At 40.7% G+C, this 15,144-nt stretch overlaps 1 non-coding gene across 1 annotated transcript; it reads right to left on the bottom strand.

Annotated features, from left to right (window-relative positions):
- Window positions 1-8,425: 8,425 nt before the first annotated feature.
- Window positions 8,426-8,497, bottom strand: TRNAC-GCA (transfer RNA cysteine (anticodon GCA)). Its single transcript has one exon. It is a non-coding gene; the product is annotated as a tRNA-Cys (tRNA).
- Between the last annotated feature and the right edge of the window lie 6,647 nt (window positions 8,498-15,144).

The raw sequence follows: 15,144 nt of genomic DNA on the forward strand, positions 1-15,144 counted from the left end.
ATATTGCAACAAATTCAGTAAAGACTTTTTAAAATAAATTACAGAGGTGGTGGTTGAAAATACCAACCAACCACATTGCTATCGACATATACACCCAAGCTAATATCTGCTGCTATAATCTGCTCCTGTTTAGTCGCTAAGTCATGTCCGACTCTTTGTGACCCCATGGACTGTAGCCCACCAGGCTCCCTTGTCCATGGGATTTTCCAGGCAAGAACACTGGAGTGGGTTGCCATTTCCTTCTTCGTGCAAAACTCTTCTTTTTTTCCTTCTCTCTTCCCTTCCTTTACTTTTTTCTTCCTTCATCTCCCTGGGCCCCCATCATGTACCTTCCTTAACTCTTAAACCCCCTCCTGCCCACAACCATAGGCAAAATAGAAAAGTGAATCAGCATGCGACTCATTGCTAAGTCTAGAGTAAAAACATCACCCAGATTATCTCCCCACTAAAATAGTTGGAATTCCCACAGTCGGGAAGGGAGAGGAGGCAAGTGACATTCCACTGTGCGTTTCTGGAGGACTGCTTCCAGTGGTGGGAGTTACAGAGGATTGCCTAAGACTTCACAGGGCATAAGCTCTGTCCTTGCTGGAACTGTGAGAACATCTGTGGGTCATAAATCTTTGAGGAACAGTTGACATTGTGGATCCCACAGCAAAAGGCATTTGGCAAAAATCACTTAAATCCATCAATTGCTTAAATGTACCTATCAAATGCTGGGTAAAGTGATGACAAGCTAGATACAGAGGTTCCTTCCCTGAAGATGTGTGTGGCTCGGTCATGGCAAAAAGTCCTAGAGATTTTCCTTCATTTGCTAACTTCCTACATGCCCAAATAATAGGGGAGTGTTTGGGACCCATCCAGGAACCAGAGGGGGCTTCCCTGGTGGCTTAGTGGTAAAGAATCCACCTGCCAATGCAGGAGATGTGGGTTTGATCAGGGAGATCCCTTCTTGGAGGAAATGGCAACCCACTCTAGTATTCTTACCTGGAGAATTCCATGGACAGAGGAGCCTGGCAGGCTACAGTCCATGGGATTGCAAAGAGTTGGACAAGACTTAGTGACTAAACAATAAGAAGGAACCAGAGAGGCTCAGAAATGACCTCACCAAGAAACACCCAAGGCCAGTTGTAATGATACATAGAAAACAGGAGACAACATTGGAGAACTCCGTTTTAAACATATAGATTTTAAAACTGGAAGGATATACCAAAAAATGTTATTGGTCATTATCTCTGAGTGGGGTATGATAAATACTCTCTTCTTCTGCAGGTAACTCAAGCAGCTCCTGCTCTCTCACCAGGATCAGACCTCTTCTCCGCTCTATTGTGGAGCACAGCCCCTCCTCTCATAGGCATCCTTTCTGTGAGTTTGAGGCTCTTGACCTTCCTTTCCCCGAGCAGAGGAAGGCACGTGACTAGGACCAGCCAGAGGATGCTGGTCAATGGCTGCCCACCGTGGCTAGGTCAGGGATGTGCATGGGCTCTGAACTTGGACATCAGCACCTTCCCTGGAGCATCAGGAAAGAGGCATGTCTTCTCTCTGGGTCACTGTCAGCTGGTGAAAGTGAAAGTGGTTTCAGTCAGTTCAGTTCAGTTCAGTTCAGTTGCTCAGTCATGTCCTACTCTTTGCGACCTCATAAATCGCAGCATGCCAGGCCTCCCTGTCCATCACCAACTCCCGGAGTTCACCCAGACTCACATCCATCGAGTCAGTGATGCCATCCAGCCGTGTCCAACTCTTGGCGGCCCTATGGACTGTAGCCCACCAGGCCTCTCTGTCCATGGAATTCTCCAGACAAGAATACTGGAGTGAGTTGCCATTCCCTTCTCGAGGGGATCTTCCAACCCAGGGATTGAATCTGAGTCTCCTGCATTGCAGGCAGATTCTTTACTGCCTGAGCCATCAGCAAAACCTAAAGCTCAGCTAACAAGGCTGCTGTTAACCTAGAACTGACAGCATGACTTTTTCTTGTGGTGGTGGTTTTGCCACCTCATTAAGACAGCCTTCTGACACGAAGCCAAGATACAGGACAGTAGAAACAAAATAGGGAGAGAAAAAGAGACACTCGCTCAAGAAAGAGGACCTCTATGTAGGAAAAACTTAGGGTTACCAGGGCTTCCTTGGTAGCTCAGATGGTGCAGAATCTGCCTGTGATGTAGGAGTCCCAGGTTTAATCCCTGAGGGGGAAGATCCCCTGGAGAAGGGGATGGCAACCCTCTCCAGTATTCCTGCTTGGAGAATTTCATGGACAGGGGAGCCTGGTGGGCTCCAGTCCATGGGGTCACAAAGAGGCAGACACAACTGAGCAACTAAGCGCACACACACACACACACACACACACTGGGGAATAGTGGGAGGGATAAATTGAAAGGTTGGGATTGACATATACTCATGACTATATATAAAATAGAGATCTAATAAGGACCTACTGTGTAACACAGGGAACTCTACTCAATACTCTGTAATGGCCTATATGGAAAAAGCATCTAAAAAAGAGTGGATATGTGTATAACAGATTGCTGTTCACCTGAAACTACCACGACATTGTACATCAATTATACTCCAACAAAAATAAAGAAATATGGTATTGGGTTTATGGGAGAATGGACACATGTGTGTATGGCTGAGCCCCTTCCCTGTTCACCTGAAACTACCACAACATTGTTAATTGGCTCTACCCCAGTACAAAATGTTTTTGATGTTTAAAAAAAATTTTTTTAATGTGATCTCTAGAAAGAATATCATCTTTCAATCCAACATTACCATTGATCCAGAGTTTTCTATTAATAAAACTTCACCAAATCTCTTGACTTTTTTTATATTGAGTCATACATTTTCCTGTGTTCAGATAAGTTTGGATGGGTTTCTGTCATCTGATAAGAAGAGATGCCTGACTGACACATCCTTTATGTACTTTTTTCACTTCCCAGATTTTGATTATGAATATACATTATTTAAGTAGTCAGATATTATTGGTTTATTTTTTTAAAGATAATTACACAAGAAAGTCTGTAATTCTGATTAGAGTTGTCATACTGACTAGTCTATTGCATTTTTTTTTAACTGGGAAAAGAAAATAATTTTTTATTGATTTCTCCTAGGTCTTCACAAAAATCTTTCTTAAAAATACTCTGTATTGACCTACATGAGAAAAGAGTCTTAAGAAGAATGGATATATGTATATGTATAAGCTGATTGATTTTGCTGCACAGCTGAAACACAGCATTGTAAATCAACTATACCCCAATAAAATTCTTTAAACAGTTTTTGAAGTTAACATATCTTCTTTTGCATAAGGTGGTCAACCTCTGAGTACCCTATAAACCTACTCTCACATAACTCATTTCCAAGAATCTAGTGTATTATTTGTGGATTGTTTGTTCTCTCACTCTTTCTATACTGAATTTTTTCTTATTTCCACTATCTAGCCTCCTGGTAGCCTCCTTTTATAAGTGACTCAAAAGCATCAAAGAGACAAACCAGGTTTTCCAAGCAGACAGAGGACAGTGACGTAATAACTGCAAGTCACAAGCCCCAGGGTATGACTCATGGTCTACGGGGTTGTCCGACTTAGTCTAGACCCACAGTCCTTTACAGAGGCAGGACTTGTCCTTCCAAGCATCACAGATGTCAATCCCAGAGTTCGTCCAGAAAAATTATCAGAAAGTCAAGAATAATGTCTGAGTCTCAACTTCCACAAATCAAATAAGGAAGGAAAACAGACTACAGATGTGTCCTCTTGCTAATATTTCAAGTCTGCTTTTTAACTGAAACAAAATAAGGCTGGGAAGAAAAAAAAAAAAAAACTTGCCAAAAAAATAGCACAAATTCCTTGATGACAAGGGAACAATAAGTGGGTCTATCCAAGCCTTACAGTTTATGGTGAAGAATCACACTGCATGTCATGTGGTAAGCTGCAAAAAAGAGAGAGAGAGAGAGAAACTTTAAGAAAGGAGATGATTCCTAAATCTGCACTGAAAGACAGAAACCTTCAAACAACCCTAATATGGTCATGTTGTGAGTAATTGAACAACTAAATTGAGTCTATTGTAAGAAAACAAATTTGTTGAATGCAAAGTGGCAAGTTCAAAAGAGAGAGAGAGAAAGAAACTGTAAGAAGGGAGAGGAAAATTACTTTTTCTGAGACTTTTTTTTTTAAGAGGAAATAAGGCAGAAATGTTCTCATCTGATTAAGCTGGCGTAATGGTCCTGCTACAGGGTAACTATAGAGGAAAAAACTCAAGAAAAGGAAAAGAATATAAGTAATCATCACTGAAAATATCCGGCAGAAATTAAATCTCAATGTCTAATCGGGGAAGAACTTCCTTTTCTGAAGATGGCCTGATACTGCTTTTCAACAGCTTGAGTGACACCTAGTGTCCAGCCAGGGAAGTGAAGTAGCTCGCTAGTTGAGAATCACATGAAAGCTTCACATCCTCTGTGGAGAATTAGTTAAAACAGACCCTCTTTGTTCCTTTCATCTCAGAAACATTTAACAGAAGCTGCAGGCAGAGTTGTTCAAGTGACCGGCATTGTCAACATTAAGCATCATGACTGTGGGCAAGTCACTTGACTCTGGACTAAATACCCCAGTGTTTTCCCTTCAAGTCACAAACGGCTATTTGTCGAAAAGTTTCCATGGAGAAACATACTGCAGAAACAGTTGGTTAAATAAATGCCAATAGGTTTCACTACTGCAGAATTTCTCAGAGTTTCTTTTTAAGTTCCTGTGCATTGTCAGTTTCCAAGAGTGAACTATGAAATGCAGTGTCTTCCAACTTGACTGCATGGAGAACAATTTTTTTCCCCAGAGCATCTTAGAGGACGAGGCTCCAACAGAACTCTGAGAAATGCTATGTTGAAAGTCCCTTCAGTTCTAACATTTTATGACCACATGTGGTTAATTATAAATTATTAAAGGCAATACCATCACTAAGGCTACACAGTTAAATGCCATAGTTTAGACATGTTGTATCAAATTTTCACACACATTAAAAAAAAGCAATCAAAGTCAAAATACATCAGTGTTTGAACTCTAGAACTTATACATTAAGTGCTTTAAAATCCAATTTCAGGGACGGAGATTCAAGACGGAGGGGACATATGCATACCTACAGTTGATTCATGTTGATGGATGGCAGAAACCAACTACTGTAAAGCAATTATCCTTCAATTACAAATAAATATGTTTTTAAAGCCCAATTTCAATCTAAATTTTAAGGCAACTTTAGATTCCATCAAGCTTATTTTCCTATTAGTTTTTGTTCCAAGAGCTATTAAAGTATATCTCCTGATGGGCTATATAATTCATTCCATTTAAACTGCATGTTAATTCACTTATTAAAAAAAAAAAGGCAGGAGGACAGGAGGTGAGGGAGGGAGAGAGAGCAGCCCCTTGATAACTCAGTTAGGTTATCCTGCATCCTTAATTAGATGAGAAAAACCTTAACTTTATCCACTATTTGACAGGAGCCCAGAGATACATTCCAGATACTGCACCAAAAAAAAAGAAAAAGAAAAACCTTTAGAAAACAGATGGTATCATTCTGTAACTAAAAACATTCTCTAATCATATTTAAATTACTAATATGCATTTCAAGGCTTATTAACAAAATATAGTATTGATCAAGACCTTCTAAGGCCAATTAACGTCTCCAATGTATAGATGTAAAGACTTTGCAAATACTTATCTCTCTACTTAAGAAGCAAAAGGATTGCTCTTCTTTCCACATCTACTCCCAGCCCCCTGGACTCGGAGTCCCAAGATTTCCAGGGAAATCTGAAGTTACCCCCAAGCCCTCAAGTTCCTCAGTTCAGTAAACTTGCTGAGAAGGGAACCTCCCCACCCTTCTCCAGCCTAAACTCCCCACTCCCACTCCTCTATTTACTGAGCATTTCAAAAATACACTGACTTTTCTGCCAGATATTTTATAGTCACCCTTGGTCTAAACCTAATCCTCGCAATTGCCTGGCAGAAAGACGGGAAGGAGGTTGTCACCCTGTGTATTTACCATGTGAGGACACTCAGGCTGGGAAAGGAGAGGGACCCAGTCTCCCAGCGCCTCCCACGGGATTCCCACTCCACCATTGGGCTCCACACTAGGCTGTGGTCCCGAGCAAAGAGCAGGATGCTTCTCTTCAGATTCTGACCTCACCATTTATTAGATGATGGTTTTGGTTAAGTTCCTTAACCTCACTAAGTATAAAATGGGCATATTGTGGCAGACACTTTATAGAAAGAGAAGGATTAAATTGGTTAGTACATGCAAGAAACTAATCATGGATTTTAGAACATAATAAATGCTAATTAAAGTTTCTACTAATGACTTAATTTCTTTATTCTTCCAAAATGTGTATTGAGCAGTCACTCTGTACAAAGCAAGGGAGCTGTGGTCATTGCCTTCATGGATGCTGTAGTTCTTTTATTATCATTGTTATCATTTACATGAGCTCTTGGGCTTCCCAGGTGGCTAGTGGTAAAGAACCTGCCTGCCAGTGCAGGAGACGAGGGTTCGATCCCTGGGTCAGGAAGATCCCATGGACCGAAGAGCCTGGAGGGCTACAGTTCACGGGATCTGCAACTGAGCACACACACACAAACAGTAACAGGATTTGGTGAGCTAATCCTCTAAAGCAATGTAATAGTGTACTTTTCCCTCTAGAGGGAGCTCGAGGAACTGCTTCACTCCACCTTTAAAGCGTTGTTTTTTGTGTAGGTCAAGGACAAAAGAGAATCCTAATAGATACATAACTAGATCATTAATCACACGATATAACTTTTGTGAGACTAGGTGTAGCCTTTATGGGTAGTACAAATAGAACTGAATTGGAAAAAAATATATTTTTTGGAATCTTTTCTGCATGAAACCAATTTTTAATTGTTCTCGTCTATTCATGTATATGGTATGAGAGACTCTTCCAAGCATTATCCTTATCTTTTAGCCTTTTCATACTGTTCATGGGGCTCTCTGAGCAAGAACACTGAAGTGGTTTGCCATTCCAAATCAACCCTGAATATTCATTGGAAGGATTGATACTGAAGTTGAAACTCCAATACTTTTGACCACCTGATGTGAAAAGCTGACTCATTGGAAAAGACCCTGATACTGTGGAAGACTGAAAAAAAAACAGAAGAGGGTGACAGAAGATGAGATGGTTAGATCACATCACTGAGTCAATGGACATGAGTTTGAGCAAACTCTGGGAAATAGTAAAGGACAGGGAGGCCTGGTGTGCTGCCATCCATGGGGTTGCAGAGAGTCAGACACGACTTAGTGACCAAACAATACTCCCTATCTTTGGAAGCCCAGAAAGAATAAAGGGGGGCTTTAAAAAAAAAAAACACCAAAGCAGGTATACAGTGGGATGCTTCGGCTTTCCACTAGTCTAGGCAACAAGGCTTATCCTGCTGGCCTGACCAGGTTAACAAACCACATAGTGGGTTTGGCACTGATGTCTCACTAGGATTAAGGATGCATTTGCCTCAAGAGCGCTCCATTCACTTAACTCTTGGGACCCTCATAGGACCGAATGCAATGACGCCAGCATTTGGATACTGTTCACAGACCAGCTAATAATACAAAGGAGAATTTTGTAACTTTTGTATAGACGGAAAACAGACTTGTGCTTGCCAAGGGGGAGGAGGTGGAGGAGGGACAGATTGGGAGTTTGGGATTAGCAGATGCAAACTAGTTTATAGGATGGATAAACAAAGTCCTACTGCATAGCACAGGGAACTATGTTCAATATTCTGTGATAAGTCATAATAGAAAAGGATATGAAAAAGAAAGCATAAATATATTATATATATATATAACTGAGTCACTTTGCTGTACAGCAGAAATTAACACAGCATTGTAAATCAACCACACTGCAATTAAAAAAAAAAAATCAGACCCATATAATGATCCTGTTTCTCTGAAATAATGAAAACTAGCACTAGAAAGATAAACTCATTTGCTTCAGGTCACAAATCTAATTAGTTTTGAACAAATATCAGCAGAATGGTTTGTAATAGTTTAATAGTTACATTATTTCAACAGGAACTCCAATTTTCAATAAACTCTTCATGTAATCAAAATAAGTGACTTGAGACAAATTAGGATAGGAAGCTACTCCAAAAGGAAAATTATTTTAGTAAAGATGATGGAAGGTATTTTTGTTCTGTTGCCTTTGTTTTGTTCTTTTTAAGACAACAGAAGGACTCTGAGTTCATAAATCAATCTGAATGAAAGAATTTTCTTTAGAAGCCTGGCTGACAAGGTTGCCAGGAAATCAAGAGGTCATGTGTCTGAAGAAGTGAAATCGCTCATTCGTGTCTGACTCTTAGCGACCCCATGGACTGTAGCCTACTAGGCTCTTCCATCCATGTAATTTTCCAGGCAAGAATACTGGAGTAGGTTGCCATTTCCTTCTCCTGGGGATCTTCCCAACCCAGGGATTGAACCTGGGTCTCCTGCACTGCAGGCAGATGCTTTACCATCTCAGCTACCAGGGAAGCTGTGTCTGAAAAAAACCACTTCTAATTGTGCTAATGCCACAGAAGAGTGCAACTCAAAGAAATTATTTTTAATGCAAATTATTTAATACTTATGAAAATTGTTATCAAACATGCCTGCTTTTCATTTAGAACCAAGATCAAAACTATTAACTTAATTTTATCCTCCATATGCATGTTCAGACCTAGAACATAAATACACCCCAATACATACCAATGCACACATACAGTACACACACGCCTGTCCTTGTGGACGTGCCCATATATGACATTTCCACTTAGAGCACTAATCTCACTCCCTTCCTGATCTGCATTAGCCTTCTCCCTTCCCTTCTTTCACCTCGTCTCCTTCCAAAGATGGATTCACAATCATTAAGGCGTGGGGGTGACACAGAAGCTGGATGGAGGCAGAAAAGATGATTGCAGTGGAGAAAAGGAAAATTTGCAGAATGTTGGATAAAACAGATGAAGAGATGAGAAGAGCTGTTCTCTAATAGCACTGGATTCCTTTATTACCCTCCTCGACATGATTTAAGTGACTACGATCTTATCAAAACTTCCTTGTTATGAAACTATCAGAAAGCACATCAGGGAAGTTACTCAAGGTTGCCCCATATTGTAATTCTAAAACAAATGGGAACTAATGGAACAAAACTGGCCTTTTGTTCTTTTCTTTGATCCTAGTCAATCTGTAACTGGTATGATATCACTAGTGCCATGTCTAGAGTAATAATTCACAGAATCAGAGGATTTCTGCTTCAGGAAAGAACATAGCCCAATGCTCTTGCTATAGCAACTAGAGGTAAAAAAGTAGATGAATTACCAAGAGCATACTTCAAATAGGGCTTCCCCAAGGTCTCAGTGGGTAAAGAATCTGCCTGCCAGTGCAGGAGACATGGGTTCAATCTCTGGGCCAGGAAGATCCCCTGGAGGCAACCCACTCTAGTGTTCTTGCCTGGAGAATTTCATGGACAGAGGAGCCTGGTGAGCTACAGTACAAAGGGTCACAAAGAGTTGGACACAACTGAGCAACTAAGCACGCATACTTGAAATAAAGCAGAGTAATGAGGTGTGATGGGAACTGGCTAAACAGGAGTCGAAAATCAGGGCAAGTCTTTCTGGAGGGGGCAGGGCAGGGGGGAGTGGTCTTGGCTGATTCTGGATGAGGACTGAGGAAAGTGAAATCAGCAAGGATTCTGGCAGTCTGATGGACTGAATAGAAACAAGAGATATCCAAAAGGGGGCTTTCCCCCAGAGGACTCATGCTGGATTCTGGCAGAATGGGCAGGAGGCTGGGAAGTGAAATTCCCCATAACTCATGTTTCAGGAAACACAGGCCCTCTAGAAGGATGAGGTCTGCCTCAAACATATGAAGCAATTGGAACTCTCACATATTACTACCACACTGGAAACCCCTTTGACAGAATCTAGTAAACACATATATGTGATGACCCAGAAATTCTACTCCTGGCTAATTACCCAAAGATATGGACAAGGATGTTATTCGTGATATCCAAAACTGAGGGGAAACCCTAATGGAGTTGATAACTAGAGATATATTTATGTAATAGAATACAAAGCAAATTAAAAAAAAAATTACCACTATTTTCACCAACATGAGTGAATCTCAGACAAAATGTTGAGGAAAAAACTCCCCCCAAACAAAAAAGAGTGCATACTGCATGATTCCATCTTTAATGAAGTTTAAAAATGAGCAAAACTAATCTTTAATTATATAGGTCAAAATGGTGGTTAGTTTTATGGAGGTATCAATCGGGCAGGGGCATGAGGAAATGTGCTTATATCAATCTAATGGTACTTCCCTGGCTATACACATACATAAAAATTCATCAAGCTGTACATTTATATAAAACCTCAATTTAAAAATTAGAGGAAAAAAAAAACCCTACATGGAATAATTTAATTTTAGAACCAGAAAGAAGCTTAGTGATCATCTTAGCCAATTTTTATTTTACATTTTGGAAACCAAGTCTCAGGAAATTAAGAAATTTGTTGATACCATGCAGGTAATGTATTCGCTTGTTCAGCAAGTAATTACTGGAAGCTTACTCTTTGCTGACACCATATGAAGATACAGGTTATCAAGACAGACATGTCACCTGTTTTCATGAAGCCTACAGTTTAGCTGTAGAAATAGAAATTAAGCAAATAACCTAAAAAATAAACATGTAATGGCAGATTGTGATAAATGGTGTGAAGGACCAACACAGGGTGTCTGAGTGATCACACCTGGAGCACAAGCCCACCTGGTGGACAGATTCCTGCTCCCTTGATTCCAACAACACTGCCTTTTCCCACCCACTTTGAACTTTTAAAAAACTAGGAAGAAATTCTAAATCTTCATGAATTTATTCTGGAGAATTTCTCCAGACTTCCAATTTCTCCAGACTTCAAAGGGCAACCTTTAATTATAAACCAGAGGCAAAACAATAAATAAATGTCAAGGGGGGTGACCCTCTCAAGAATTGCCAAAAAGGACTCCATTTTGTCAGGAAAGGAGCTGCTCAAGTTTGGGGACTTGACATTAGCTTCCTGTTACATCTCAGCTCTTTAGATTCACGAGGTGGATGGCCCGGCAACAGTACCTCAGCCGCTTTTCCCTCCCTCTCCTGTTTATATAACATTTATGTAGGTTCAATTGTTATAAATTAGCCAACTTGGAAAACAGGACCAAGATAAATCAATATCAAGACAGCCAAGATCTCCATAATAAAGTTAAAATACACACCACGTCTGATTTCTTCAGTAACTCACAGTCTGTGACATCAGGGATTTGTTTCAAATGATGCCAGCTTCCGCTCAGGCAGATTATCTTTCCGAAAAAGCTGCTCAGCTTTGCCTGCAACAAACATGAGTCTTTAGTGAGTTCAGTTTTCTTTGATAAGAAACAATCATAGAACCACTGAACTTCCCAGATGGCTCAGGGGCTCAATCCCTGGGTCTGGAAGAGCCCATTGAGGAGGAAATAGCAACCCACTCCAGTATTCTTGCCTGGAGAATCCCATGGACAGAGGAGCCTGGTGGGATACAGTCCATGGGGTCTCAAAGAGTCGGACATGACTGAGTGACTAAGCGCATAGTACCATAGTTTGGGTTTCTGAGAAAAGTTCACTCTGAGATGAAGATTTGAATGAAAGTAGTTCATTTCGGAGCTTACCCAAGAAATTACCAGTGGGAAGATGGCGGAGTGAGAGAGAGAGAGGAAAGGGAGGGACCGTGTACACCTGAAATGAATCAGGCTGGTCATGATAAGAGCCTCTGGATTGGTCCACCCAAGGGCAAGGAGGCTGGGGTACTTATTACCATCCATTACCATTTGAAAGCCTCACCTGGGGACCTAGCTCCCTGGTGCCTCCAGCTATCCTTGTGTGGGCTGAGCACACAAGTGGAGGAAAATGGCAAATGCTAAGGGATTATGAGTGCCCACCAACAACGCTGGCCACACGTGTAACAAGTAGTTGAGCATTAGTGCAGAGTGTGCAGGAGGTTGGTTCTTAAACACAAGTGTCAGGCGTGTAGAGAAAACACTGGTTAAATGGTTTGGTAGAATTCAGTTGAGAGGATCTAAGGCACATTCTCATTCAGAAAACAAAGATCATGGCATCTGATCCCATCACTTCATGGGAAATAGATGGGGAAACAGTGGAAACAGTGTCAGACTTTATTTTTGGGGGCTCCAAAGTAACTTCAGATGGTGATTGCAGCCATGAAATTAAAAGACGCTTACTCCTTGGAAGGAAAGTTGTGACCAACCTAGATAGCATATTCAAAAGCACAGACATGACTTTGCCAACAAAGGTTCGTCTAGTCAAGGCTATGGTTTTTCCAGTGGTCATGTATGGATGTGAGAGTTGGACTGTGAAGAAAGCTGAGCGCCGAAGAATTGATGCTTTTGAACTGTGGTGTTGGAGAAGACTCTTGAGAGTCCCTTGGACTGCAAGAAGATCCAACCAGTCTATTCTAAAGGAGGTCAGTCCTGGGTGTTATTTGGAAGAACTGATGCTAAAGTTGAACCTCCTATACTTTGGCCACCTCATACGAAGAGTTGACTCATTGGAAAAGATGCTGATGCTGGGAGGGATTGAGGGCAGGAGAAGAAGGGGATGACAGAGGATGAGATGGCTGGATGGCATCACCGACTCGATGGACACGAGTTTGAGTGAACTCCAGGAGTTGGTGATGGACAGGGAGGCCTGGCGTGCTGCAATTCATGGGGTTGCAGAGTCGGACACAACTGAGTGACTGAACTGAACTGAAGGCACATTCTTGGCTTCCCAGGTGGCTCAGTGGTGAAGAATCCACCTGCCAATGCAGGAGACACAAGAAGCACAGGTTAGATCCCTGGATTGGGAAGATTCCCTGGAGAAGGAAATGGCTGGAGAATTCCATGAACAGAGAGGAGCCTGGCGAGCTATACAGTTCATGGGGTTGCAAAGAGTCAGATATGACTGAGCACACACACAAGGCACATTTTTTACTTTAAAAACTGAAAAGCAGTATGTGAATTCAGATGGCCAACAGGCAAAGGAAAAGATATTCAACATCACTAATTATTAGAGAAATGCAAATCAAAATGATAATTAGGTACCACCTCACTCTGGTCAGAATGGTCACCCTCAAAAAGTCTACAAATAACAAATGCTGAAGAGAGTATGGAGAAAACGGAACTCTCCTACACTGTTGGTGGGAATGTAAATTGGTCCGGCCACTATGGAGAACAGTATGGGGGTTCCTTAAAAAACTAAAAATAGAACCACCATATGATCCTGCAATCCCACTATTGGGCATATATCCTGAGGAAACTATAATTAGAAAAGATATATGCATCCCAATGTTCATAAGAGCACTATTTACATACAATAGCCAAAACATGGAAACAACCTCAACATCCATGAACAAATGACTAGATAAAGATGTGGTATGTTTATACAATGGAATGTCACTCAGCATAAAAAAGAAGAAATAATGCCATTTACAGCAACATAGATGGACCTAGAGATTATCATGCTAAGCAAAGTAAGCCAGACAGAAAAACATCATATGACCTATATGTGAAATCTAAAAAAAAAAAGATACAAACGCACTTATTTACAAATTAGAAACAGACCCAGAGACAGAAAACAAACTTACAGTTACCAAAGGGGAAAGGGGTGAGGCAGGGACGAATTAGGGGTTTGGGATTAGCATATACACACTACTGTATATAAAATAGATACCCAACAAGGTCCTACTGTAGAGCACAGAGAATTATATTTGACATCTTGTAATAACCTACAAGGAAAAAGAATCTGAAAAATAAAATACACACATATATATATTCTGTAGCCCACCAGGCTCCTCTGTCCATGGAATTCTCTAGGCAAGAGTACTGGAGTGGGTAGCCATTCCCCTCTCAGGGGATCTTCCCGACCCAGGGATCAAACCCAGATCTGCTGCACTGCAGGCAGATTCTTTACCAGCTAAGCCACTGCTGCTGCTGCTGCTAAGTCTCTTCAGTCGTGTCCGGCTCTGTGCGACCCCATAGACGGCAGCCCACCAGGCTCCCCCGTCCCTGGGATTCTCCAGGCAAGAACACTGGAGTGGGTTGCCAGTTCCTTCTCCAATGCATGAAAGTGAAAAGTGAAAGTCAAGTCACTCAGTCGTGTCCGACTCTTAGCGACCCCATGGACTGCAGCCCACCAGGCTCCTCCGCCCATGGGGTTTTCCAGGCAAGAGTACTGGAGTGGGGTGCCATTGCCTTCTCCGCTAAGCCACTAGGGAAGTATATATATTTTTGTATGTATGCTGCTGCTGCTGCTGCCGCTAAGTTGCTTCAGTCGTGTCCGACTCTGTGCGACCCCATAGATGGCAGCCCACCAGGCTCCGCTGTCCCTGGGATTCTCCAGGAAAGAACACTGGAGTGGGTTGCCATTTCCTTCTCCATTTGTATGTATATATATGTATTATTTATACATATATATACACTTCCCTGGTGGGTAGTATAGATATATTATAGATATATCTTATATATATATATATATATACACACATATATTATAGTAGATATATAATAGTAGATATATAATATATATTATAGTTGATATATTATATATATTATTATATTTTATAATATATTTTAGTATATAAAATAAAAAATATATAATACTCTATAAAATATTTTATAAATTATACCTTACAATATATTTTAATAATATAATTATGTAATTTATATTATATTACATGATAATATATTTAATAATAGTATATAATTATAATATTGGGTTATATTAATTATATATATTAATTATATATGTATAACTGAATCACTTTGCTATATACCTGAAGCTAACCAACATTGTAAATCAACTATTATTATACTTCAATAAGAAAAGAGAACAAGGGATTTTAAAAATGAAAGCAGTATGTGAATAAAGCTATCTCTTCTTCTGTTATTGCATAGAACCATAGGATCTGTGATCCAGGTGTAAGAATCAGCAGAATTGTTTTTTCCCAATTGGATGATAACTCCAGATCTTCAGAGTTGCAAGAGTCTAGTGATCACCTTCAGTGGAAGCGTGAGCAAACAACAGTCATGCCTGGTATCCAGGGAATTAATATATGTAACTTCATTCATTTTTAATTTCATG

The sequence above is a fragment of the Bubalus kerabau genome, chromosome 21 (assembly GCF_029407905.1).
Source record: "Bubalus kerabau isolate K-KA32 ecotype Philippines breed swamp buffalo chromosome 21, PCC_UOA_SB_1v2, whole genome shotgun sequence".
NCBI classification, from domain to species: domain Eukaryota; kingdom Metazoa; phylum Chordata; class Mammalia; order Artiodactyla; family Bovidae; genus Bubalus; species Bubalus kerabau.